The sequence below is a fragment of the Ammospiza nelsoni genome, chromosome 2 (genome assembly GCF_027579445.1).
Source record: "Ammospiza nelsoni isolate bAmmNel1 chromosome 2, bAmmNel1.pri, whole genome shotgun sequence".
Lineage (NCBI taxonomy): Eukaryota > Metazoa > Chordata > Aves > Passeriformes > Passerellidae > Ammospiza > Ammospiza nelsoni.
Window position 1 is genome coordinate 120,692,961 of NC_080634.1, and position 5,577 is coordinate 120,698,537.

Consider the following 5,577-nt stretch of genomic DNA (forward strand, 5'->3'; position numbering starts at 1 on the left):
AGCGCCCTGCCCCTCGCCGCTGAGTGCCGGGGGCGGGGCAAGGACGCGGCTGCCGAGCGAGGGAAGGGCGCTGGAGCCAGCGGCGGTCGGGCCAGGGTCTGTAAATGGCGGGGGCGGGTGAAGGACATTCGGTCATGCAAAGGGATGCGATGGCCGAGGAGAACGGCCGCGGCGGGGGCGGCCGGGCGGGGCCGGTTTCGGCGGGCGGCGGAGGTGCGGTCGCAGCGCTCCGCGGGCCGGGGCAGCGGGCGGGGGCGGGCGAGCGGCGTCGGAACAGGGCGGCAGCTCCCGAGCCCGCGCCCGCCCCGCTCCAGGCGCTGGGAGCGACCGCGGGCCGGACAATCCCGGCGGGGCGGCCCCGGGGCGGCGGGCAGGCGGCGGAGCGGGGCCGTGGCGCTCCCCGCCTTCGCTGCCGCCAGCTTTGGAAGGTCGGGCCGGGCGCCCGCCCCGTCCCGCTGCCTCCCGGTCTCTGTAAACTCCTCTCTGGCTTCATAGGTCCGTGCTGGAGAGAGGGACAAAGGGCCCCGCTGGTTGCCGTGTCCTCGGGGGGCAGAGAGTTCTGACCTTGGCCGCATGGGCTGCCGAGTGTTGGAACAATGGGGATGCGCTTTTATGTATTTAGTGACATTTATGTATTTTTGTGTACATTTTATGTATTTAGTGACATTTAGAGATTTATTCCCCTGCTTCAGGTGAGCGTGCATCATTGCCGGTTTGGGATTGAGTGAAATGGCTGAGGAAACCAGCTCTGGGGGGGAGGCAGGGAAATCCTCTCTTTACCCATTCTTCACGGCAGGACAGCCTGAAGACTGAAAGTGTAAGAAGATGTGGAGGGAAACAGAGAATCTGGCAGGAGCATCGAACGCACAAGTGCACGAATTTTGCTTTTGGCTTGGATTTAAACTCAGAAGTTGTGAGGAATTTGGGAGTGAGAAGGGATATTTCAGAAGGAGAAGAAGAAAAAGAAGTTGTTGTTACAGTCTTGGCAAAAGCTTCTGTTCTAGCTAATAAAATAAGTTAGTTTAAATTAAAAAAAAAAAAAAAAAAAAAAAAGTGGAGTATTTTTTTTCCTACACTATTATATTCCTTGGTGGTATATGGTGTGTTGTTTTATTTCTTGGTATTATTAACTCTGTGTAAGTTGTTTTTTGGGTGAAGCTGACTTTCTGGATGGGTTGGTTTGTATTTGAGCTAGGATTAATTTCAAGAGGTTTCTTTCATAGACTTCTGATAGGTATTACTGGCATTTTGGTTTTGTTTAATTTATGTATAAACATACAGCTTTGGTAGGGCCAGCTGGGCTGCTGGAGTTTTGGGTGTGAATTTATTAGATGGCTTTTGTTAAATGCAGTTTTTCATTTTTGAAATGTTTTTCAATGTAGTGGTGTTAAGGTGGTTTTTAAGAATTCACTGTATTGTTTTATGTTGTTTGTAGTTGGTGTATGATAAGGGATGTGGTGTGACTTCTTGAACGCTATGGTTTTAGTGTTCCTAAGTTCCGATTTCTTTCTGGTTCGTTAGGTGTTTTTAGTTTTATTGTTGGGGAGAGGGGCATTTATATGGTGGGTTTTTATAGGCAATATTTTTTAAATTTAGTTAGTGATATTTTGTAGTATTTTAATAGTTTAGATTTTTTTTTATTTTTATGCTTTTAGTTAATTTGCAAAATTTTTTCAAATAACTTTTCCAGATTATCGGTTATTATTTGTGCATAAACGTAGAGCTTTTTTTTCTTAGTACTGTTTTGGGTCAGTTGTACAGTTTTGAGTCTAGTGAGTTGGTTAGATTTAATTTTTAATGGGTGTTTGTTTTTATTAGTAGTTGTGTCATTTTCAAGGTGTATTTGAGTTTGTGGGTGTTTGAGATATTGGTTTAGGAGGAAGTTTATGATGAGAATGTGTGGAGGCTTTGGGCTGCTTATAGTGGGATTTAAAATTTATTTACAGTTAGGTTTATTTGAGTTTTTATTAGGGTTCAATGTTGTGGGATGTTTGTTCCTTTAGTAATAGAAATAGGTTTTGTTTTGATGTGCTGCAATGGGATGAGCGCGGGCTGCGTACAGGTGCTGACAAAGGTACGGTATTGTTGTGGTTCTGATGTGTCGGGTTAATGAACTTACATGGTCTAACATATACATGAAAATAGAAATAAATATAAATTTAAAAATAAATATGAAATTAGAGTGGTAGACATAGATAACAGATACATACATAAAAGTGTAATATATGGTATATAATTGTAACATTATATATAGAGTCGAGTATAATTTATATATATTAAGAAAGATATATAAACATAGAATGTAAATATAAAAAGGTTAAAATAAATTGGAGATTTTTTTCGGTTTTTTTAGGTTGTAGGCTGTTTTTTTAAATAAATAATATAAATAGAAATAATATAAAAGTAGAAATCCAGATATACAAATATATAATTTATATACCAATATCTATAAATATCTAATATGAATAAATATAAGTAAAAGAAATACATAATATAAAAATAATACATCTATTATTATAATAAAAGGTATTCTCTCTAATATATATCTATAAATATAATAAATAAAAATTTTAAAGGTAGATGTGAATAGAATTTTAACTATTGTTTAAATCAAGGGATGTCCTCTGTTTTTATAGAGGCAGGAGTTTTATTTTAAATACTATAAGTCTTATAAAAATGTGAATCGTAAGTTAGAAATATATAATAATTATATAAAGAGAAATTGCTAAACTATGAATATAAATTTAAATATAAACATAAGTAAGTAAAATGCAGATTTGTAATATAGAATATAAATAACATTATAGGGCACTATAAATTATAAATAGGAATAAAAATATAAAACTATGTAAATATATTCCAAAGGAAAGGAATTTTTTTGGCTTTTATTTAAGTAGAGGCAGATGTTATTTAAAATAAAACATAAGTGTTACAGAAGTAAAAATCTTGACAGGGGAATATATAAGCAATATGCAAAAATAGGTATAAAATAGATAAATAAGTGCTTGGAGTAGATATAGAATAAAAATTTATTTATAAATTGACATTGATAAAGATAAATGTATAAGTAAGCAATATACATTTATATTTATAATGCATATTGTGAATGTAAATATGAAAACATAAGGATATATATATTTGAATACTTTTTAGAAGAAAGGGTTGGGGTTTTTTTTGGTTCTTACTGGGTTAGAGGATGCCTCCCAGACCCAAGCTGCCACCTCAGCTGACTCAAGCAATCTGCAACAAGGAATCTGGGGGGCTGAGTTTTGCTTACCTGGGGAAAGCGTCAGCACTAGTGTTCAGGAGCCTCTGGCCAAGAGGGGCCGGCCATCTGCCTGCTGAAATTCTGCATTGCGCAGGATGCCTCCCAGACCCAAGCTGCCAGCACCGCAGAGTCAGGCTGGTTTGAGGGTCCCCAAATGTGTCCAGCAATCTCCCATCAGGAACCTGGGGTGCTGAGTTTTCTTCTTCTGGGAAAGGGCTGGCATTGGTGTTCAGGAGGCCTCGCCTGGAGTGGCTGGCTGCCTGCTGATATTTCTGCATTGCCAAATGTGCCTCCCAGACCCAAGCTGGCACCAGTGAAAACTCCAGCTGCTTTTGCCTCGGCATGTGTCTCCTGCCATCTGCCATCAGGAACCTCAGCTGCTGAGTTACACTTCCCTGTGTAATGGGCAGCACTGGTGTCCAGGGCCCAGGGGCCCTTACTGGCCAGCTGCCTGCTCAAATTCTGCATTGCGCAGGATGCCTCCCCGACCCAAGCTGCCACCACCGCAGTGTCTGGCTGGGTCCCAAATGGCCCCAGCAATCTTCCATCACGAACCTGAGCTGGTGAGTTACACTTACCTGTGTCAAGGGCAGCATTTCTGTTCAGAGCCCAGGGGCCCTTCGTGGCCGGCCGCCTGCTGAAATTCTCCATTGCGCATGATGCCTCCCGAATCCAAGCTGGCACCTCAGCTGAGCTGAGCTCGTTTGAGAGTCCCACGCGACTCGAGCAATATGCCACCAGGAACTTGGGCAGCTGAGTTTTGCTTACCTGGGAAAAGGGACAGCACTAGTGTTTAGGAGCCTCTGGGCAAGAGGGGCTGGCTGTCTGCCATCTGAAATTCTGCACTGTGCAGGATGCCTCCCAGAACCAAGCTGCCACCTCAGCTGAGTTGAGCAATCTGCAGCAAGGAATCTGGGTGGCTGAGTTTTGCTTACCTGGGAAAAGGGACGGCACCAGTGTTTAGGAGCCTCTGGTCCAGAGGGGCCGACTGTCTGCCACCTGAAATTCTGCATTGCACAGGATGCCTCCCGGACCCCAGCTGCCACCACCGCCAAGTCAGGCAGGTTTGAGGGTCTCAAATGGCTCCAGCAATCTCCCATCAGGAACCTGGGGTGCTGAGTTTTCTTCTTCTGGGAAAGGGCTGGCATTGGTGTTCAGGAGGCCTCGCCTGGAGTGGCTGGCTGCCTGGTGATATTTCTGCATTGCCAAATGTGCCTCCCAGACCCAAGCTGGCACCAGTTCCAACTCCAGCTGCTTTTGCCTCGCCACGTGTCTCCTGCTACCTGCCATCAGGAACCAGGGTGTCCAAGGTACGCTTTCTTGAGAAAAGGGCTGGCCTTCATGTTCAGGGGCAAGTGGCTCTTAGTGGACGGCTAGGTCCTGAAATTTCCCATTGCGCCGGATGCCTCCCACATCCAAGTTGCCACCTGTGCTGAGTTGAGCTGGTTTCAGACTCCCAAGCGCCTCCAGCAATTTGAAATCAGGAACCGGTGTTGCTGAGTTTTCTTTACCTGGGAAAAGGGTCAGCACTAGCGTTCAGGGGCCTGTGGCCCGGAGCGGCCAGTTGTTTGCCTTCTGAAATTCTGCATTTCCCAATCTGCCTCCCAGACCCAGTTGGCACCTATCCCAACTCCAGCTGCTTTGGCCTCGGCACGTGTCTCCTGCTATCTCCCATCAGGAACCTGGGCTGCTGAGTCAGGCTTACCTTAGAAAAGGGCTGGTGTTCACGTTCAGGGCCCCGGGGGCCCTTCGTGGCCATCAGCCTGCTAAAATTCTGCATTGCGCAGGATGCCTCGCTGACCCAAGCTGCCACCACCGTAAAGTCAGTCTGGTTTTAGGGTCCCAAATGGCTCCAGAAATCGCAGCAAGGAACATGGGGGGCTGAGTGTTGCTTACCTGGTCCGCCCCCTCCTATGGGAGCTTCTTTTAATGGAAATAGACCAATTCCTTTATCCCATTCTTTTTTGATTTTTATCCTCTATAGCTTTCTTCCCGTACTTTTAGGAAGAAGCAGGAGAGGGCTTTCTTTTAACTGAACTTGTAGTGTTTCGAGAAGGTGATTCCTTTAGAAAGTTCCCCTGAGCAGCCGGAGCTGTGGTTACCAAGGGAACGGAGCTCAGGGCGGGACGGGGGAACTGGGCACAGCTCAGGTTTCGGTCCTCCAGAGGCGGGATCTGCAGCCGGGATCGGCGGAGGGGCCGTTCCGGTGCAGACCGAGCTGGAGCGTGCATGGCTCCCGCGTGGCTCACGGCGGCTGATCCGGCAGAGACAAAGCCGGGACTGACGCCGGCTGCAGCGGAGGGAGCCGA

General features: G+C 45.9%; 1 long non-coding RNA gene across 1 annotated transcript; it reads left to right on the forward strand.

Moving 5' to 3' along the window:
- Positions 1-1,053, forward strand: LOC132070202 (uncharacterized). Its single transcript, XR_009417907.1, has 2 exons — positions 1-96; positions 693-1,053. It is a non-coding gene; the product is annotated as an uncharacterized LOC132070202 (long non-coding RNA).
- The last annotated feature ends 4,524 nt before the right edge of the window (positions 1,054-5,577 follow it).